The sequence below is a fragment of the Leucopleurus acutus genome (genome assembly GCF_964270905.1).
Source record: "Leucopleurus acutus genome assembly, chromosome: 8".
Lineage (NCBI taxonomy): Eukaryota > Metazoa > Chordata > Mammalia > Artiodactyla > Delphinidae > Leucopleurus > Leucopleurus acutus.
In genome coordinates this window covers 33,557,979-33,581,619 of record NC_139151.1, presented here as the reverse complement: position 1 = coordinate 33,581,619, position 23,641 = coordinate 33,557,979, and the positions used below count along the sequence as shown (strand labels likewise).

The following is a 23,641-nucleotide window of genomic DNA, read 5'->3' as shown; positions in this document are numbered from 1 at the left end:
CAATCCTATTAATGAAAATAATCTGCTTATTCTCTACCAGGCTATTAACTCCTGGATGAGAGAGAAGGTCTTATTTTTTGTATAACTTAATAGGTAGGCCTTTGTGTTTATAATGTTAACTGATTATCATCGTTGAACTAGAATCAGTGTCTTCCTTCATTTCTTATGAAAGTTTGACAGGAAGCTGGCTTTGGGACTGAAATGGCCATAACGTCTCATTCAGTAACTACAGTTTGCAGTTGGCTGTCCTGCAAGAACACAGTGCAGGAGTGTGAGATTCCGAGAGCTCTACTTCTCAGTGCTGTGTATAGCTGAGGTTTCAGGCATGTAAACTGTGGTTGGTGATGGTAATATATTTGAAGGGCTTTGAGGCTCCTTTGGAAGGAACATGTTCTATAATTTGAAACAACAGATCCTATTAATTAGAAAGTCTTCTTGGTTGAATTACTGAGCACTTGTTACATGCCACACTGAGGTTCCCCCTCCTTAGGCCCAGAGAAGTAATTGCCTAGTAGTCACTCAGGGTCATGTAGTAATTAATGCCAGTAGAACTGGGACTACAACCCTTGACTTCTGACACTCTGTCCAGTTATGTGTGAGTAATAATCCAAAGTCTACATATTTTTAAGTCTCATGAGGCATAAATGTTTGTTGTGTTGGATGAGCATTTTAATTCTAAATCTTTAACCTTGAGTTAATTCCGTTTAGAACTACTTATAACCACATGATAAAATAAGTATAAATGAAATTTAAGTTGGATGATTTGGGGGACTTTCAAAAAAATCATTCTTATCAAATTGGTAAGGTTCTTGGAGCACTTAGCCATAGTAGTTTATTTGGATAAATACAGTCATTGTAAACAAGGGCACTAGTAGATTGTGGAGGAGCATTAAAGAATTATTCCTCAATTTAGTATTAAAACTGAGCACTGACCTAGAAAACAAAGATGTGTAAATTTTTAGTGGGGGAAGAAAGACTAAATAACAGATCTTTCATGTAACAGGTGTTAACCTTATGATGTAAAAAAGGTGTAGTCAAATGAGGATGGCCTATTTCATCTCAGAAACCAACTGTTACCTTAAGGAAATTTGAGTTCAGCCCATGTCCCTCTTTTTGTCAATTCCTCACTATCCTTTTTCCCTGGCTAAGTTCTATTCCATACGTGTAGGAAATAAACTGAAAATTTTAGTCTTTGATTACTTGATTCAAATTAGCTTTAAAGAAGATTCCTTAATAGCAGGATACATAACTGTATTTCTTTTCAGGTGTATTAACAAAATGTTAATTGTTTCTGTTGGTCAAGTTTTAGTTTCAGAGTATTACTTTCCATACATTCTCACAATATTACCCCATTCTAAACACCTACTACTGTTTCCCTACATGACTAAATAGCTCCATTCTTCCTATTACAAGCTAAACTTGCTTTTGAGTGTATTTTTTTTAAACTCTATTCCACACTATGCATTTGTTTTCATTAAAAAACAAACAAACAAACAACCCCCCCTGAAGTGTTATGCTTATCCTGTGTTACTCCACTACAGTATATGCATACCCAGTTTTAAAAAGGGCACTATTAGAGGGTCTTACTATATGCTTCTATTGTTTCAACTGTTTATGCAAAACTAAATATCTTTTATGTACCAGGCCCAGATCTATTTGTTGAACAGTGAACAAAAAAAGGCAAAATTTTGTGCTTTCATAGAAATTAATTTTAACTGGGGGAGATAAATCAGTGAATAAAATGTTATTGGTCAGGTCAGCATCATGGCAGTATGAGATGCTTTCTTTGTCTCTTCCCTTCAATCTGCAACCAGTAAAACATCCATAACTCAACAAAGGTTCCTCTGCCCAATACACCAGGGCACCAGATAGTTCCACACATCTGTACATCTAAAGGTGGGTGGACTGGAACACATAGAGGAGGTGGAACTGGGGGAAGAGTGGAGGTGGTGCCTGTGATCCTGGCCATGCTGGCTGGGCCCAGAGCCCCAGAGAACTCCACGGGTAGCAGCTGGGGAGGCGGTGTGGACAATTCCAGCTTGCTGGTTGCAGTGGCACCCATGGCCACAGGGAATGAGGGGGCAGCAGGGCCTGCAACCCTGTCCCTCCAGCCACAGAGGTGCCTGAGACTCCAGCCCCCATGCCTGCAGCACCAGTGCCTGCAAACCCCAAAACCCTGTGTGCAGCAGAGGTGCCCATGACACTGGCTGCCCCTGCCCATGGTAGCAGAGCCTGTGATCCAGGCCACTCTGGACATGGTGGAGGTGCCTGCCATTTTGGTGCCCAGGCAACAATGCCAGCAAAAATGGCAACGCTGGCAGCAACAAAGGCACTAGCGACCTTGGAGGCGCAAGCAGTGACAACGAGGGCACCAGATGACAAGAGGCAGTGGAGGGTGGAAAGTGCACATTCTCAAATATAACCAGAGGCAGTCAGGTAAGAGAAACCAAAAACCTGTGCTATAGTGCCACCTACCGAAAAACAAAAGAGAGTCTTCTAATTACTAACCTGTTGAGTTGTTAGAAACAAGTAAAAAAAGCTTTACCTGAAGAAGAAAGGTGTTTGCTACTTCAAATGCACTGGCCAGAGGAAAAACTCATTCAAGCACCGCGAAAAACCACAGTGCCTTTGTATCACAGAAAAGAAAATGGTAATTTCCTAGAAACCACACTTAAAGTCATACTATTGTGATATACTTATAGAAAATTCAAGATAGCTGTCATGAAGAAACTTAGTGAGCTACAGAAAAACTCAGAAATGTAGTTCAGTGACTTCAAAAGTAAAACTAATAAACAGAAGGAGTACTTTACCAAAGACATTAAAACTTTTAAAAAAGAAACAGAATTCTGGAGCTGAAAAACTCAATAAATGAGATGAACATAGTATTGGAAACAGAGAAGACTATATGGAAGAGAGAATCAGTGAACTCAAAGACAGAAATCTAGAAATGATACAGGTAGAAGAGTAGAGAGAGCTAAGAGCTAAAAAAAATGGAGAAATTCTATGAGAACTATTCATCTTCATTAGGAAGGGCATCATAAGGGTAGTGGATATCCCAGAAGGAGAAAAGAGGAAGGAAGCAGAGAGTTTGTTTAATAGCTGAGAACTTCCCAAATTTGGGGAAGGAACTGGATATACAAGTCCATGATGCTAATAAGAGACCACCTAATTACCTCAATGCAAAAAGACCTTCTCCAAAACACATTATGTTAAAACTTTCAAAAGTCGATGGCAGGGCTTCCCTGGTGGTGCAGTGGTTGAGAGTCCGCCTGCCGATGGAGGGGACGCGGGTTTGTACCCCGGTCTGGGAGGATCCCACATGCCGCGGAGCGGCTGGGCCCATGAGCCATGACCGCTGAGCCTGCGCGTCTGGAGCCTGTGCTCCTCAATGGGAGAGGCTGCAACAGTGAGAGGCCCGCGTACCGGAAAAAAAAAAGTCAATGGCAGAGAAAAAATTTTAAAGGCAGCTAGGAAAAAAAAGAGACAGTAACCTACAAAGGAACCCCCATTAGGCTATCAGCAGATTTTTCAGCAGAAACTCTACAGGTCAGGAGTGAGTAGAATGATATTTTCAAAAGTATTGAAAGATAAAAACTGGCAGCTAATAATACTCCATCCAGCAAAGTTATCATTCAGATATAAAGGAAAAATAAAGGCTTTTCCAGACAAACAAAATCTGAGGGAGTTCATCACCACTAGACCTGCCTTGCAAGAAATGTTGAAAGGCACTCTTCTACCTAAAATGAAAAGGCAAAAGTACACAAAACTTTGAATAAGGTGGTAAATAGACAAAGTCAGAAAATTGCAACTCTATTGGATTAGGTTGTTAAACGCCTAATTATAACATATAGGTTAAAGGTAAAACAGTAAAAATAACCATAGATACTTCAATTTGGTAACAAACTCACAAAATAAAAAAGGATAATTTGAGACAACATAAAAGGGGAAGAGGAAAAAGATGGAACCCGTATAGACAAATGAAGATAAGATGCTATGTGCAGAAAAAGGATCATATCTATAAGACATTTTATACAAACCTCATGGTAAACAACAAAAAAAAAAATATAGAGAAGAGACATTAACCATCAAGAAGAGGGGAAACTGGAAAAATATCACAGAATACCATCAAACTAAAATGGCAGACAGAAACACAAGGAAAGAAACAATGGAGATGTAGAGCAACCAGAAAACAAAAAATATAAAATGGTAATACTAAGACCTTATCTATCAATAATCACCTGAAATGTAAATGGATTGAATTCACCAATCAAAAGACATAGAGTAGCTGGATGGATTGAAACAAGACTCAACTATATGCTGGGTCCAGGAGACTCAGAGAAGCTCTAAGTGAAGAGATGGAAGATGGTACTCCATACAAATGGCAGTCAGAAGAAAGCAGGTGTAGCCATAGACATAGACAAAATAGACTTCAAGGTAACTTCAAGGCAAAAAAGGTAACAGGAGACAAAGATGGGTATATAATGATAAAAGGAACAATTCATCAAGAAGATATAACTTATTAATATATATGCACTTAACATAGGAGCACTAAAATATATAAGTAATTATTAACAGACCAAAAGGGAGAAATTTACAGTAACACAGTAATAATAGGGGACTTCAACACCCTACTTACATCAATGGATAGATTATCCAGATAGAAAGTCAATAAGGAAATAGTGACCTTAGATGAAACCACATGGGCTTAATAGATTTATACAGACATTTCATCCAAATGCAGCAGAATACACATCCTTCTCAAGTGCACATGGGACATTCTCAACGATAGACCATATGTTGGATATAAAACAAGTCTCAATAAATTTAAGAAAGTTGAAATCATATCAAGCATCTTTTCTAAACGCACTAGTTTCTATGAAACTAGAAATCAACTATAACAAGAAAGGTGGAAAAATCACAAGTATTTGGAAACTAAACAACATGCTACCTAACAACTATTGGGTCAATAAAGACATCAGAAAATTTCTGAAGATAAACGAAAATGAAAATAGGACACACCAAAATCTGGGGGATGCAGCAAAAGTGGTACTAAGAGGGAAATTTATAGCAATACAGGCCTATCTCAAGAAACAAGAAAAATCTTAAATAAACAATCTAACCTTACACCTTAAGGAACTAGAAAAAGAAGGACAAGCAAAGCCCAAAGTCAGCAGAAGGAAGGAACTAATAAAGATAAGAGTGGAAATAAATGAAATAAGAGACTAATAAGACAATAGAAAAGATCAGTGAAACTAAGACCTAGTTCTTTGAAAAGGTAAACAAAATTGACAAACCTTTAGCTGGACTCACTAAGAAAAAAGAGAAGGATCAGAGAAGTAAAATCAGAAACAAAAGAGGAGAAATTTCAATGGATACCACAGAAATACAGAGGATTATAAGAGAATATTATGAAGAGCTATATACTAACATATTGGACAACCTCAATGAAATGGACAAATTCTTAGCATCATACAGTCTTCTAAGATTGAATCATGAATAGAAAATCTGAATAGACCATTCACTAGTATGGAGATTGAAAACAGTAACCAAAAATCTCCTCCCCAAAATTCCAGGACCAATGGCTTCACAGGCAAATTCTGCCAAACATTCAAAGAAGATTTAATACCTGTCCTTCTCAAACTCTTTCAAAAAAATTGGAGGGAACATTTCCTAACTCATTTAATGAAGACATTACCCTGATATCAAAACCAGTCAAGAACAACACAAAAAAGAAAATTCTAGGCCAAAATCTCTGGTGAACAGAGATGCAGAAATCCTCAATAAAATATAAGCAAACCAAATATTTGACAAGATTCAACACCTATTTATGATAACTCAATAAAATGGGTATAGAAGGAACGTACCTCAACATCATAAAGGCAATATATGATAAACCCACTACTAACATTATACTCAGGAGTGGAAAACTGAAAGCTATTCCTCTTGATATCAGGAGCAATACAAGGATGCCCATTCTTGCCATTCTAATTCAATATAGTATTAGAAGTCCTAGCAGGAGCAGTTAGGCAAGAAAAAGAAACAAAGGCATCTAAATTGGAAAGGAGGTAAAACTTTCATCGTTTTCAGATGATATTTTATTCATAGAAAACCCTAAAGACTCCACCAAAAACCTATTAGAAATAATAAATGAATACAGTAAAGTTGCAGGGTACAAAATCAGTGTACAAAAATCTGTTGCATTTCTATACATTAACATTGAACTATCAGAAAAATTAAGAATATAATCCTACTTATAGTTGGAACAAAAAGAATAAAATACCTAGGAATAAATTTAACCAAGGAGGTGAAAAACCTGTACACTGAAAACTGTAAGACATTATTGAACAGAATTTAAGACACAAGGAAATGGAAAGATATTTTGTGCTCATGGATTGGAAGAATTAGCATTGTTAAAATGTCCCTAGTATCCAAAGCAATCTGCAGGTTCAGTGCAGTCCCTATCAAAATCCCAATGTCGTTTTTCAGAGAACTAGAATTTTAAAAAGTCCTAAAATTTATACAGAACTATTAAAGATCTTAAATAGCCAAAGCAATCCTGAGAAAAAAGTTCAAAGCCAGAGGTACCATACTCCCTGATTTCAAATTATACTAATAAACTGTAGTAATAAAAACAGCATGGTATTGGGACTTACTTGGTAGTCCAGTGGTTAAGAATCTGCCTTCCAGTTCAGTGGATGCTGGTTTGATCCCTGGTCAGGGAACTAAGATCCCACATGCCGCAGGGCAACTAAGCCTGTGCACCACAGCTACTGAGCCCACGTGCTCTGTGCCATAACTAGAGAGAAGCCCACATGCAGCAACGAGGAGCCTGCACACCACAATGAAGGACCCCACATGCCGCAACGAATATCCCACATGCTGCAACTAAGACCCAACACAGCCAAATAAATAAAATAAATAAATAACAAGAATTTAAAAAAATACATACTAATCTTTAAAACAAACAAACAGAACCAAAAAACAGCATGGTATTGACATAAACACAGACACACAAATCAATTCAACAGAATTAAGAGCGCAGAAATAAAGCCACACAATTAATTTATGACAAAGGAGCAAAGAATATACAATGGAGAAAGGATAGTTTCTTCAATAAATGGTGTATATATAACTGGACAGACTCATGCAAAAGAATGGAGTTAGACCACTCTCTTACACCATACACAAAAATTAACTCAAAATGTATTTAAAGACTTTAATATCTGAAAGTATAAAACTCCTAGAAGAAAACATAGGCAGTATGTTCTTCGGTGTAGGTATAAGCAGTATCTTTTTAGATATGTCTCCTCAAGCAAGGTAAACAAAAGGAACAATAAACAAATGGGACTCCATCAAACTAAAAACTTCTACACAACAAAGAAAACCATAAATAAAGTGAAACAGAGGAATGGATAAAGAAGATGTGGTACATATATACAATGGAATATTACTCAGCCATTAAAAAGAATGAAAAATGCCATTTGCAGCAACATGAATGGACCTAGAGATTGTCCACTGAGTGAAGTAAGTCAGAGAAAGAGAAAACTCATATGATAGTGCTGATATGCAGAATCTAAAATAAATGATACAAATGAACTTATTTACAAAGCAGAAACAGACTCACAGACTTAGAGAAGGAACTTATGGTTACTGGGGGGAAGGCTGGGGGGAAGGGATAGTTAGGGGGTTTGGGACTGACATGTACACACTGCTATATTTAAAATGGATAACCAACAAGGACCTACTGTATAGCACAGGGAACTATACTCAGTATCTTGTAAAAACCTATAGTGAAAAAGAATCTAATAAAGAATAGATATATGTATATGTATAACTGAATCACTTTGCTGTACACCTGAAACTAACACAACATTGTTAATCAACTATGCTCCAATATAAAATAAAAAGTTAAAACCACATTGAGCACAAGAACCCAGACACCCACCCCCCCGCCCCCACAAATAAATAAAAATTGTATTTTCAACTTATAAAAGTAAATGAAAAGAAAACCTACTGAATGGGAGAAGATATTTGCAAATTGTTTATCTGATTAGGGGTTAATATCCAAAAATATATAAATAATTCATACAACTCAACAACAAAAAAACAAACAACCTGATTCAAAAATGGGGAGAGGATCTGACGAGACATTTTTTTCCAAAGAAGATGCAAAGCACATGAAAAGATGTTCAAGGTCACAAATTATTAGGAAAATGCAAATCAAAACCACAACATTATCTCATGCTTATAGGCTATTATCAAAAAGGCAAGAAATAGCAAGTGTTGGGGAGGATGTGGACATGTATTGTTGGTGGGAATGTAAATTGGTGCAGCCAGTATGGAAAACAGTATAGAGATTCTTCAAAAAATTATGAAGAATAGAACTGCCATGTGATCCAGCTATTCCACTTCTGAGTATTTATCCAAAGAATACAAAAACACTAATTTGAAAAGATACATATATCTCAATGTTCATCACAGTATTAATCACAGTAGGTAAGGTATGGAAACAAGCCAAGTGCCCATGACGGATGAATGGATAAAGAAGATATGGTACGTGTGTGTGTGTGTATGTGTGTGTGTATATATATATATATATACACACACACATACACACACACACATGCACACACACAATGGAATACTACTCAGTCAGTCATAAAAAGAAAAATATGAAATCTTGCCACCTGTAAAAACATAGATGGACCTTGAAGGTAATATACTAAATGAAATAAGTCAGAGAAAGACAATGATTTCACTCATGTGGAATATAAAAAAAATAAACAAAATAAATGAATAAGCAAAATGAAAACAAACACATAGATACAGAGAATAGAGTAGTGGTTACCAGAAGGGATAGGAGGTCGGGGGGAGGGTGAAATGCATAAAAGAGGTCAATTGTATGGTGATGGATAGAAACTAAATTTTGGGTGGTGAGCACACTGTAGTATATACAGAAGTCGAAATATAATGTATACAAGAAACCAGTGTTACCTCAGTTAAAAAAATTATAAATCCAAAGACATATGTCATAGGTTAGATGGTGAAAATGCTACTGAGAAAAGTAAGTTGGGGAGGTTATTATAAGTTTGTGTGTGTGCTCGAGTTCATGTTCTGTAGGGGTGGCTACAGGTTTGGATAGTTACAGGGGAATGCCTTACTGAGAAGGTGACATTTGAAGACCCAAAGGGAGTGAGTGAGGGAGGGAGGCTAAATTTAGATAATTCAAGAACCAATTTCTTTTTTTTTAAATTTTTATTGGAGTATGGTCGCTTTACAGTGTTGTGTTAGCCTCCACTGCACAGCAAAATGAATCAGCCATACACATACAGATATCCCCTCTCTTTTGGACTTCCCTCCCATTTAGGTTACCACAGTGCATTAGGTAGAGTTCCCTGTGCTATACAGTATGTTCCCATCAGTTGTCTACTTTATACATAGTATCAGTAATGTATATGGGTCAATCCCAGTCTCCCAATTCCTCCCACCCCACCCCTTTCCCCCTTGGTACCTATACATTTGTTCTCTACATCTGTGTCTCTATTTCTGCTTTGCAAATGAGATCATCCATACCATTTTTCTAGATTCCACATATATGTGTTATTATACAATATTTGTTTTTCTGTTTCTGACTTACTTCACTCTGTATGGCACTTTCTAGGTCCATCCACATCTCTACAAATGACCCAATTTCATTCCTTTTTATGGCTGAATAATATTCCATTGTATATATGTACCACATCTTCTTTATGCATTCCTCTGTTGATGGACATTTAGGTTGCTTCCATGTCCTGGCTATTGTAAATAATGCTGCTGTGAACATTAAGAACCAATTTCTTCTTAACCTGAGGGAAAAACATTTAAGTAAATTCTCATTTATTTTAGTGATTTTTAACTAGCTGGTATACTATTATCACTCATCTTGTACTGCCTTTAGAATCTGGAGGTGATTCTCAATTAAGTGATTTGCAAGTTGACAAACTCTTCTCAGAGCTACTTGATTGGGGTTAGATAAAGTAGTTTCTTCAGTGTCTATAATTCTGCAGTTTGTTCACTAATCTTTAGTAGTCATGGAGCAGTTTGACATGCCAAATCACTCCAGTTTTTACTTACCAAAGTGTTTGGGTGAAAGGAAGTGGGATCTTGTAGAACAAGTAATGTAGAAGTTTCATAGATAAGGAAGTTAATACATACCTTTTGATTGACTAAATGAGCCTCTGTGGGAAAGTTTTGATAAAATGAACCACTTTGTTATTTTTTTCATCTATTGCATCATAACATTTTCAATAAGAAACTCATTCACTTGTACTTAACTGAGGATTCATTGCAGTTGCAACTCATGCAGGGTTAAAATTTACCTTTACTTAGGCAGACAGTTTCTCTAAGGTGCAAGTTCAAAGCACAAATGTTTGCATTTATATGTAATTGATATGCTGATTATTTATCAGGTTTACAATTCAGTAAAGCTAAAACCTTAAGGACTTCTACTTGGCCAATACTGCTTTACTCTTTTGGTTTGAGGGGTTGTGATTGAAGAAATACACCATTTAATTTAATTGAAATGATCTAATAAGTTAGATGTTGTTAGTTTGATATTCAGTGTAACTTTGCAGTGTTGCTATAGTAGCAGATTTTAGTCACTCATAGGCATGATTTCTAGGGATTCTCAGAGAGAAGTCTAGGTTATATCCTTCACTATTCTGATGTAGCTGAAGTTACTAAATTAGTCCGCTGAAGACAGTACTTACCTGTGCCCAGCCTTCTGTAACTAATGCACAAACGTTACTTCATTTACCATCAAGGTCGCTGACCTTGAATCACAATGGGCTGCCTCCCTAAACTGCATGGCATTGGAACTGAATGTGAGTCTTAGATTATAGAGAATTTTTTATACTTAAAAAGTTAAGGTCAGGGGGCATGTGGAGCAAACAGAAACTGTATACACAATTTCATTTCTCGGTTGTGTATCTCTTCCATGAGTTTTCTTTCTGAAAATACAGAGAGTCTATAGTGCCTGAATGTCTTGTTCACTATCTGGAGAGCCCTTGTTGAAATACTGCCCACAATCCCACGGTTACAGCATTTCTGGTGGTCTCAGATGGCTTTCACGAGCACACAGCTGATAGAAGCCCCCTTTAGCCCTTATTTTAGGCTTGGAGCCCAGAAACAAGCCCAAGGGACTGGGTGGCTTCAAGGCTTCAGCCCCTTTATATCTCAAAAGAATGAGAAGCTAAGCTAGAGAGAGCTGATTTCTTATTTCCCACTCTCATAATGGTTAGGGACAACAGAGATCAAATATTTCTGAAACAGTCTTTTCCTGGTGTTAGGTTTTTGTGGCATTCAAAGATAGGAAAAGACAATCGAGGCAATGCACTGTGTGCTGTTTGTTTTGTCAGGTTATTAGCTCCTTGAGGTTAGGGATAATGCTTTACTTGACAATGTCAGATGCTGCAAAAGATGCCATTGTTCAGTATGACTGGACGAAATATAAAATATAAAGATACACTGGGACTCAGGGAGCCAACGTTGTAGTTTTTATATTAATATCTCTAAAATTGGGTAGGGGGCTTACAATTTAGCAGCTTAGAATATATGAACTATGGTAAATCACCTTAAAATTTTAGTAGCTGAGGAACTAATAAGTTCTGAAGTAAATAAAAAATACCAGGTAAGAAGAGTTGCAAGCCACATATATATTTAAGTTTTAAATTGAAGGATGGCCTAATCATGGGTTGACTACATGCTGTCTGATAAAAGCCTGACATAAATTTTGTGTATAATTTCTATGAAAAGTCCCTTTTTTTGCAGCAATAAAATAATTAGAGACAATCTGTCTCCCAGAGTGTGGGAAGCTCTAAAGCCAGACATAGTTGCACAAGTTGACACAGTTGGAATTCCTCAGTTCTGATTGCTAAATAAAAGTCTCAGCTATTCAGAATCACAGCAGGCAGTTGCTGACTCTGTACATATGGTTTTGCATGCATGTTGGCAACTCAAACAGCATAGTATTTAGGTGAATGAGTTTTAGTTTTTGGAATAAAAGGTTGAGATTTATCTTCCTGTTTTTCGATGAGTATAATCAGTCACCCCTAAATAAAAATAAAATGTATCATATGTTTAAAGTATCTTCTTCAAAGCCACTTAAAACATTTTTACCAACAGTTAAACTAGTTACATAATGGAGATACAGTAAGATCCATAAGAATGAGGATTTTTTTTTTAAATGAGGAAATGATAAGAAAACTGTAAATGGTCTGGTAAAAAAAATATTTTTAAAAAATTTTTACTACTGAGCTAACCCCAGTATGGTAGAATTATAGGTGTAAGAGGATTATTTGTTTAAGACGGTATGGAAAGAGGAGGGTTGGCCTAGACATGGGAGATTAAGATTCCAGCTCCGATTCTATTGCTTGGAAAAGTCACTTAACTATGCACCTTAGTTTTCTCATCTGTAGAATGTAGGTAATTATCTACTCAGTCTGTTTGCCCAGTAGGTTTCTAGTGAGATAAGGAGTACAAATATGACTTGAAAAATCTCATCATTTGTATTTAAAATAGTGAGATGGCTATAGTAAGTCATTTTATTAAAAGCATAACACTTAGAACTTTAAAAAGTAATAAAATAATGTATCCCAACAAAATTATCTCTATTGTGGTACCTTAAATATGGGATGAGGTGTTGGCTCAAAGGTACAAAATGGAAACTACACTTATGTTAAAATGCAAGTTTTCCTGAAATATTCTGAAACATTGCTTTAATGTTTCAACATGGGGTAGGACAGCAGAAAAATGATGTCTGTAGACATGTGGGATAGCAAGTTTATTGAAAACAACTTACAAAAAACATTGTGTAAATGGAGAATAATGATCTTTGTGCCCTTACTTCCCTGGCAGCCCAGGCTCAGCCTTGTTTTGCAGTGTTGTTTTTTTCTGTTCCTTTTGGAAGAACAAGGCATGATGCCAGCATACTTCCACATCTTGTCCAAGACAGAGGCTTATGTATTCGGCTTTCAATTACTATTCATTATAAAATATTTCCAGTCTTTAAGAGGATGTTAGTCATGCTGCTATGTGAAAAAATTATTTTGCCACCATTACTGTTCATGGATAGCCATGATATTACATGATATAATATACTTTAGTTTGGCCAAAGAAAATAAATAAATAAAAATGCAATAGTGAAAACCCGAATACGTGGTCACAATAAACATAGCCAGGGCTTCCCTGGTGGTGCAGTGGTTAATAATCCATCTGCCAATGCAGGGGACACGGGTTCGAGCCCTGGTCCGGGAAGATCCCACATGCCTAGGAGCAACTAAGCCCGTGCGCCACAACTACTGAGACTGCGCTCTAGAGCCAGCGAGCCACAACTACTGAGCCCGCATGCCACAACTATTGAAGCCCACGCGCCTAGAGCCTGTGCTCTGCACGCAACAAGAGAAGCTACTGAAATGAGAAGCCCGTGCAAGGCAACAAAGAGTAACCCCTGCTCACCGCAACTAGAGAAAGCCCCACGCGCAGCAACGAAGACCCAATGCAGCCAAAATAAAAACAACAACAACAACAACAACAACAAAAACATAGCCAGCCACTTATGCTATACCCACATTCTAAGCTCATCACTTCATTTAAATTGAACTTAGAATATTTTTGGAGGTTCATGTATGTTAGATTGTTTCTTTGCTTGGTTAAGCAGATTTCATTATTGGGTCTAGCAGTGTTTTCTTAGGGAATGCTGGAATGCAGATATCTGTTAACCACTGGAAAGATACTTTGAAGTTTCATCAGAGGCAATATGAGTGTGGTATAAATTTTTTTAATGGTGCATGATGCTAAACTGCTGATGGGAAAATGCACTTAAGTAAATGATAAATTACCTTTTGGAATAGAGACAATTGACTGTAATAATGTTTGGTATCACTTGAGTGTTTCCTTGATCGGCAGGCACTTTGGCTGCATTAAATTTGGTGACATCATATAATGGTAGGTATCTTTTTAGGTCCTGAGAGGTAAGCTTAACATAGAAGTAGTAACCAAGAGACAAGAATAGTGTGTCTTTCTAGCCAATGATTTCCTCCTTCAAAATAATAGCAGTTATAATTATGACAATTTGCCAGGCTCTTACTATGTACTTTACATGCATGATTTCATTTGGTCACTACAACAATCTTATGAAGTAGGTATATTACTATTATCCTCTTTTACAAACAGGTAAATTGAAACTTGAAGAGCTTAAGTAACTTGCCCACATAGCAAAACTGGTAGTCTGTTTGGTGCCAAAATCCTTGCTTTTATCATTTTTTTAAATGAGACTTCTTTATATTAGAAGATGATGCAAGGAAATAAGAACCTGGACTAGCTTTCTCTGTAGTGACTTAAGTTTGTGGAACATTTAGGTTATTTTTAGTTTTTATTTTTTTAAACTGGATGCTCTCCCCATTGAGCTTGATTAGATTACCAGAATAATTTTTAGAGGTGGGTTTATTCTAAAGCAATACTGAGATTTTAGGTTAGCACCTAGAATACCTAGGCTGCTTCTGTCAGCTTCCACTGCTTTGCTTTTTGCAAAGCTAACCAACAGATCCTAAATGAAAGAACCTTTTAGCCATTCCCTCTGGCCCTCCGATCTCATCTACTTGACTTGATGTCCAGATCCTCAGGTGTGTTTGTTTGCTGGGACTCCTCTGTTCCCATAGCCCCTTTTATAGCTAGATCGGGGTCTGAGTCTAACCACCTGGCTTTTTATCTCTGATTGCTCTTTGCCAGTCCTAGAAAGGACTTACTTTACCTTTTCTAAATACTCTAAATTTTTGCATTCTATTCTATTTGACAGCCCCTTATTTTCAAGGCCCTATGCTGAAGGCAATAAAGACTGAAGAGGTTCTCTGCCCATCATGGGCTTAATGTTTGATGAGGGTAATGGGACTTACACACAAATAAATATATAATATAATAAAATTATAATGTAGGGTATGTCAGTAGACATTCAAAAAGGAGCTAGATTACAGTAGTATAGTGCTTCTCAGAATTTTCTGTCAGATGAGGGGGAAAATGTACTCTCAGTAGTCTGGAAACATGACCCAAACTGGCTGCCTCAATGGAAGTAACAAGATACAAGTTAATTCATATAAATTCTGCTATACTGGCATTTAAAAAAAATGTAAAACAGGATAAAACTACTTCACTTCCTTCTCTTTAGTTTTCTAATAAATGCTGTGGCACCAGAAGATACACTGGAAGTATTCATGGCTTTCTGAACTCCTGGCACACTGCTGTGTGCCATAAGGCGTGTCAGTATTTGGTATCTGTCAAACAGCAAGTGTGTTGCCCTGGTTGGATTATTTAGGGTGGGGCTTTCAGATTACTCTAGAAAGAGGCATGTCTTAAAGCTGCTTTAAAAGAACTAAAGGAAGCTCCAGGTACCATCCTCAAGTATAGCCAGCTGCTCTTGTAAGGTATAATCCAGCTTCACAGTGGAACTGTGAGTACTGATTCATTTGAAGGCAATTGAAGGTCACAGCAGAGACAAAGGGCTGTTTCCAACATGAAGAATGACCCTGTGGATGCTGGGAGAACAGAAGTTTAGATTGTTTTGTTTGGCTGGAACATTGAAGGTACAAAGACCAGTTTGAGAAAAATGATGGCCTAAAAAACATAGAGGAAAGATGATATGCTTGACTTGCCTAGTAGGTAATGATTCAGTGTGACGCTTTAAAAAGGAGATTAAACTAGTCAAATCATGATTTTATCACAAATGTGTTTGTCATATGATACCAAGAAGGAGCTGATGGAAAAGGGAAGTAAGTTTTGAGAGTTGGAAATAGGCTGATAGGTGACATGAAAGATAAGGTAACACAAAATGCTCTTCCAGAGTCATTATCTTGAGCAGGGAGATACTTCAGGTAGTCAAGAGAAAAGAGGGCTAGAAGTGAAGCTAGAACACTAAACACTTTCCATTACCAAATCTGTTAATAAGGGCATAAGTTGTAAATGCCCAGAAAACAATGATTGGACTAAGGAAGAGGTCATGTGTGGGAAGGTAGACCAGGAAGTCCAGGAAAGCATGCCAGGCATAACCAGTGTTGCTGAGAAGCCTAGGAAACCTGCAAGGTCCTCCATGCTGGATAACTCAATGTTTTTTAGTTAAATCAAAAAAGTCAAGTGGGATATTTTATAAAATTTTGTTTGGAATTCCAGTATCCAAACTTAAATCTCCACTTAGGAGTTGCCTGCATATAGATACATAAGTAGTACTTCTTACTTTTTTTTTTTTTGCGGTACGTGGGCCTCTCACTGTTGTGGCCCCTCCCGTTGCGGAGCACAGGCTCTGGACACACAGGCTCAGCGGCCATGGCTCATGGGCCCAGCCGCTCCGCGGCATGTGGGATCTTCCCGGACCCGGGCACGAACCCGCGTCCCCTGCATCGTCAGGCGGACTCTCAACCACTGCGCCATCAGGGAAGCCCCATAAGTTGTACTTTTTAAAAGAAAACATGTATTGAGCTAAAACAAGGTGTCTAAAGATAGGTTTATCTTTTCTGAAGGAAAGAGTATGAGGAAGAGAAATCTCAAAGGAATGCTTATTGAGACAGGAAGAAAAATCCAGAGAAACTGCAGTGTGCCATTGTTTCCTTCGCCTCCCCTTCCCCCTGCACCCCCCCGCACCTCCCCCCCAAGTTTTTCCCCCAGGGTAGGAAGATGGGTGATTTATTTCATCCTTTCAGCTTTCTATTTTTAACTTGTGTTGTAGCAATAGTGAAGTCTTTGTGGTTTTTCGTTTTTAATTTTTATGGAATTTGTAGCTTTATAGAAACTATGGATAAAATCTGGCCAAGTGTTGGTTCCTGTTTGTTGTTTTTAGGCTGGAATCTTCTGGAACTGCTTGCCAAACACATACCATTTATGGGACTACAAACTGCTTGGTCTTCATTAGAGGCCAGTACCACTATTTATTTTTGCTGAACCTCTCCTGAAGATAGTAATTTAATACACAGATTAAATATGTTATGCTTACAATGAAAATATTTCATATTCTGCATTTGCCATCATAATAAATAGTGGTTTAATAGTTAACATTTGTTGAGAACCAGAATTTCAAGTTTCTGTTCTTTACCAGGCACTGTGCTAAGTCCATTTCACGTAAAATCCATGACAGTTTTGTAAGGGATTAGTATCTTCCTTTTGTACATGAGGAACCTGAGACTTAGAGAAGCTAAGTGCTTGCTCTAAGCCATATTTCAGTAAGTGGTGGATTGCTGTCCATGTCTGTCTGAGTCTTGTGCACACTTAGTCCATGACATGAAAGAATGATTGATTCTAAGGAAGGATTTTTTTCCCCTATCTGAGCACATCCCTCACATAACCCTGAATGTGTATCTGGTGTGGAAATGAATGAGGCTGTCTAGAGCTAGGCTAATTTGTTTTACCATGCCAAAACAATCATGTTGTTCCATCCTAGAATACAACAAGTTAATTTAGCGGCCTAGTGTAGTCTGTGCCTTTTGCATTTCCAGGGGGATGAAGAATAGCATCCGTGCCCCGTTGCCCTCTGGTGATTCTGTCTCCATTCACCTCCCATGGACACGGCAGTGTTTCTCTATGGCTTCAAGGAAAGAGAATTCCTTGATTCCATTATTACAAGTCACTCAGTTAATTTCACTTCACCTCAACATATAAGTACCAAGCTTTGTCTTGGACCTTCTTTAGGAAGACTTTCTTTAATAATATTGGATAACCATGATTTTCCAGCCATTTATGTAAAGTAGAAAATAGCAAAGTAGGCATTTTCAAACTTTGTTCAAATAAGAGCCATAGGAATGATTCTTACTGACAAGAAGTTCTCATTGTGTTTCTTTCTTATACTTTGCCACAAACCCGGTGTTCTTTTCCTCTGACTTTTCTCTGTCTAACAATCTGACATTTGCAGGTCTCTGAGAGAACATTAAAAGCATAACTGCAGGTATTAAAAGCCAAGGCTTATTTGGTAATTCCGTGACGTATTCTCCTATATAATGTATGGTTTGTTTATTATTAAGGCTTGCAGTGATATTCATGTTCCCAGTACCATAAGCTTTTCAGTAATTTATCTATGGTGGATTCTTATGTTATGAATGCATTGGTAGTTGGTGTACACTTTTCTCTTCCTGGTCGCTTTGTTCTCTTTTCTGTCTGGTTTCTTTTGGGCACTAATGGTGAAGAGAGATGAAGAATATATACCTACCTTTAAGAAGCTTAACAGAACATTATTCAGTTATCTTGTGGCACTAGAAAGTACAAGAAAGAATGTGCATTTCCTTTGACTTTTAGACCATCTAATATATGTTTGCTGGTAGCTTATTCCAGGCTAATAAGCATATGTAGCTCACTCTCATATAGCTCAGTACAGAGAGTCTTACTATCTTAGATTTTATACAGCAGGTAAGGGATTAATTAGATGTTGTCTAAAGGTCACATGCTCCCTGTTTTTAATGTTTGTTACTCTTCGGGAAGTAGCTATGGTAGGTAGTAGAAAGAACATCCTATTTGGGAAGCAGTCCAGGTTGGAGTCAAGCTCTTAGACTCTGGGCAAATTAAGTTATTACCTAACTTTTCAGAGCTTCAGCCCTCATAGCTTTGTGTGAGAATTAAGAAAAATACATAAGAACTTTGAAAGAGTAAAACATCTTACCGACACCATTGCTATCGTTATTGTGAATGTATATGAAAGCTTCTTGTATTGGAAAGTGGATAACTCATGTTTTAGATCTGGAAGGCTTAGGTATTTATCCACCTTGCAGAAATTAATGGTTTCGACAGTTGAGCTCTAATTGTATACAAGATATGGTAGTGGATACTTGGGTAGTGTTCATTGATGGTAAAGTTTTCTACCTTTAAAACACTATTTAAAATAAGGTGGATAACCTAGGTTTATGAATAACTTGATAAAAGGTAAAATAGAGAAAGCACAGCAAGAGCATCACAACATGTAGTAGGAGGTATAAAGGAGGTGATAATGCCACATTGAAAGGGATCGGGAAGACCTTTTTGGAGGAAATGGGGACTTGAGAGAGAGACCTTGAAAGAGAACTTGGAAGAAGAGTCTATCCTAAGGAGATGGAATAACAATACAAAAATAGGTACAAGAGACTGGATGGTCTGTTGCTGCTGGTACTCAGCTTGATGTGAGTCATGATAGAGGTGTTTGGATGTGTAGGTAGAAGCTGCCTTTTGAAAGCTTTTGGACATTTTGTTAATGTGGCCTTGCCTGGTGTGTTGTCACGTCTTTCAAGTTCTTGTCTTCATTGAATCCTCTGAGGAGCCTTCCCCCATGCACTCCAGCTGGACCGATTGTGCCTTCTTATTTGTTACCTCTGTGCACAGAGCCGTCTGGCAGTGTGGTTAAGTGGGGACTCTGGAGCCAGGCTCCCTGGGTCAAAATTCTTGCTGTTATTTACTAGCTTGAGCAACCTTGGGGATGTCACTTAACCTCTCTGTGCCTCAGTTCCTTCATCTGTAAAATGGGAGTGATGATGTCTACTTCATGAGGCTGTTGTGAGGATTAATGGTTTTAGTTTACCTTAAGTTCTTGGATAAGTATCAGGCACATAGTAAGTACTATCTGCGGTGATGTTGTTATTATTAGCCTCTGTCGGAGACTTTATCCATTGTCCTCTGATATGATTTATTTACATACCTCATGTCCGTATAGGACTGTGCCCTTTTGAGGGAAGGATATATTCTGTTCTTACCTTTGTATTCCCATGGCTTCATCCTGTATTCCTTCTGCACTGTAAAATCTCATCCCAGAGCAACCAGATTTCAAGAAAAACTGCCTTAAACCAATGGACTGGCTGGTTGTACTTGTTCTGAGATAAATAGAGCTAACATTGTAAAAGTAATTCCATTGACACTTCTAAAGTAACAGGTAACTCTAGCTCTTAAGTCTGTGTGTAAGAAGAGTTGTAATTAAATATTTACTGTTTTTTGTTTCTCTAATGAGGTTGAAGTGTTTCTAATGAAATGAAGTTTTAGTGCTTCATTAGCATCATCTAATCGTGGGTGCTACGGGTTAACTCTTTGATATAAAAACATTGCTGACTAATTAAAGCCTACTGTAATTCTTCCAAGTTATAATGTCAATACATGTGAAGACACCCTATGCTTAACTCATTAGGTAAATAGAAAGGATATGATGTGAGTGATACTTGCAGCATCTTTACTATGTACAACTTTGACCCCTAGTAAATGTTACTCCTCCACCTTCACCTTGAATATAGATAGCCAGGGTGTCTCCGACTGGGATTTTTTCCTTGTTTGTCTTCATGTTCTAATAGTTGAGTAGAAACAGGGAGAAAGAGACAGTCTTGCCTATGCTAGATTCCCTGCTTGTCATGCTTTATACATTTGATCTTTCTTTTTGTATTTAAGAGAAATGTAGATTCTATCATTACACAATTTGATACTTTGAAATTCAACAGTAAACTTTAAGAACTGAATTAGGTCTTAAATTCAAGGTCTATATAACTGGATGTGAATCAATTTTATTTACAAGGATTTAGTACCAGTACTTCTCTTTTGTGCATCTGACCATTGTTTAGAAATCTTAGACAATTAGGGAAGAGTGTGTTCCATGGAGTTATAAGTCAGTGAAAGGTGTTGTTCTTTCTAGTTCAGAACTGCACTCAGTGGGAGATGGAGCCAAAATTAGAAGTGTGAACTGGATTCCTCATTTTTCAGATGGATTCATATGACTGCCAGAAAATATCATAAGTTCTTTACTTTGGTCACATTTTTGACCTCATTATTACTTTGGTTGTTGGAAAATGAGAACAAACAAAAGGAAAATCAAGAACTCATGACACTTGAAGTTGAAAATAAGTTGTTTTTCGAACTTCCCCTTTATTTTTGGGATTATCTGAACTAGTTGAGAAGCATATTTTCGTGTATAGTCCTGTCTCATTATGTCACATTATGCTTCATGAAGATCATTCATGAATTCTTGATTCTATCCAGCATTGAAATAGACACCCATCTCTTACACAGAAATACTGAATAATCAGGTAGTCTCTCTCACGGCATGATTGCAGTGCACCAAGAGACAATTTGAAATTGCAATCAACAGACTGTTTTACTGAGCACTTTCTAAGGTTGTCTAAGGCCTTACAGCTGCCACCTTCATTCCTGAAATTTTCCCTTTTCCTTTGTTTTCTGAGACTTGCAACAGGGAAACAGCCAACACGTTTTAAGTGCTTAGCTGTATGTCTAAATGCTTCATCTATATTAACTCATTTACTCCTCACAATAACCCTGAGAGATGGGTTCTGTTCCACTTAACAGATGAGGTACAGAGAGGTTAGGAAGGCTGCCCATGATCATGCCACTGGTTGGTAGAAGCGGGAAGCTAACCCATTTCATCTGCCACTAGAGCTCATACTCTCAATCCCTTGGCTAATATAGACAGTGGGCTCCTGTGTTCTTGTTCAGGCATGGGAATTTTTACAGTGTACTCACTGAGATCTCTGTGAAAGGACGAAGCAGCTTACCTTTCTCAGTCAAGGAGCAAGGCCATGGGAAGCAAAGAATGGTCTAGAAAGAAATGTTTGGTTGTGGGGTTTTATGTCAGGAGTTCCCTAGGACAGCGGTCCCCAACCTTTTTGGCACCAGGGACCGGTTTCATGGAAGACAATTTTTCCACAGACTGGGGTAGGGGGGATGGTTTCAGGATGATTCAAGCACATTACATTTATTGTGTACTTTTTATTTCTATTATTATTACATCGTAATATATAATGAAATAATTATATATCTCACCATAATGCAGAATCAGTGGGAGCCCTGAGCTTGTTTTCACTTGCCACTCACTGATAGGGCTTTGATATGAGTCTGCAAGCAAATGATTTATTATGGTCTCTGTGCAGTCAAACCTCTCTGCTAATGATAATCTGTATTTGCAGCCTCTCCCCAGCCAGATCATCAGGCATTAGATTCTCATAAGGAGTGCGCAGCCTAGATCCCTCGCGTGCACAGTTCACAATAGGGTTCCAGCTCCTATGAGAATCGAATGCCACCGCTGACCTGACAGGAGGCGGAGCTCAGGAGGTAATGGGAGTGATGAGGAGTGGCTGTAAATACAGATGAAGCTTCTCTTGCTCGCCCATGTCTCACCTCCTGCTGTGCAGCCCGATTCCTAACACGCCACAGACAACTACCAGTCCTGGCCTGGGGGTTGGGGACCCCTGCCCTAGGAGAAAGCTTCCAGGTATCTCCTTGAGTTTGAGGGGAAACTCAGAGGAACTTGTGGTGATGAGGGGAGAGAAGGAAGGCTATCTGTTACAGAATTCCTAAGCATCCTGATCTACGCATATTACCTACCCCCACTCTGCTTTAGGAATTCCATTTGTGACTTCAAATCCAGTTTAGCATAAGGCCTGTATATTGTACATGGAAAAATAAACGTTAAATGGAATGTTTTGCCCCTTCCTCACGGAGAGTACCTGCACACAGTTTGGCTTAAAAATTATCCTAGGAGTCTGATTTTTTTGTTTTTTTTTGTCTTCTCATAACATTTGATATAGGTGTTATGATTTCTTTACCCTTAGCCAGAGCTATGCAATGTCAGATAAATGCATACTTTTGCATGCATGGGTCCCTTCTGTCTGGAAGGCCAGTCAACTTTCCCACCTTTTGAGCTGGGCTTGAATGATAACAACTGATGCCATTTATTAAGTTGCCTAGTCTGTACCAGGCACAGACCTCATTTAGTTTTTATAACAACCTGTGAGATGAGTATTCCTTCTCTGTTCCATAGGTAAGAAAACCAGGTCTTGTGAAGGGTGAATGATTTGTCTAGGGCCTCACAGCCAATTGGTGAAGTCTAGTTCTGATGAAGGCTTTGTTTTTCTCATTGACTAACAATCCACTAAGGAGGCTCTTTTCATCTTTCTTCCTGAGAGCCCAAAGCAGAACCATTCTTAAGCTGATAGACCTTTCTATTCTCCTAAATCCAAAGTACCTCTTAAGTAGAATGTACAGCTGGCACCAAAGTCCTACCCCTCTTTTGGGAAGAGGTGTTAGTCTGTGAGTAGTAATACCCTCTTTCCAGAGCACAATTTATTTTTTCAAACAAGATTTAAAAAAATCTCAGTCTTTGTGTGTGTGTGTGTGTGTGTGTATGTTAAAAGCCTCTCTGAGGCTCAAGACCTGTGGTCTTCAGAATTCCTGTTGGTGAGGGTGTTGGTGAGTTCTTGATTCACATGGTGCAGTAAGTGACCTTGTTTGGAGACCTGTTCACTCATGGGTGCTTACTGTGATTGGTACCTGGGCTTGCAGTTTCATGAGTGGTGGGTTACCACATTAAGTCCTGGTGTCACGTCTAGGCATCGGGCCATAATTGTTCTCTTAAAGAAAAATGATTCTGATGCTAGTTAAAATCATAAGGAGGACTTTATTCAGGTCGGATGATGTAGATGTCGAGAGTGTCACAATAGGGGAGAGAGTTCAGGCTCTACCCTGAATGCAACAAGAACAAATGTGGATTTATAGCCGAGGAGCATGTTGGGTGGCGGGGCTGGGGGGGCTGTCAGTGGATGGAAAGTTACTAAGAGGAGAAGATGTAAAGGTTCAGAGGATTCTTGGTGAAGGCAGGTCAAGGGCTTAAGCATCA

General features: G+C 38.1%; 1 protein-coding gene across 2 annotated transcripts in view; it reads left to right on the top strand.

Annotated features, from left to right (window-relative positions):
- Nucleotides 1-23,641, top strand: part of ARHGAP42 (Rho GTPase activating protein 42) — a 282,644-nt gene that overhangs the window by 45,459 nt on the left and 213,544 nt on the right. The window lies entirely within an intron of this gene.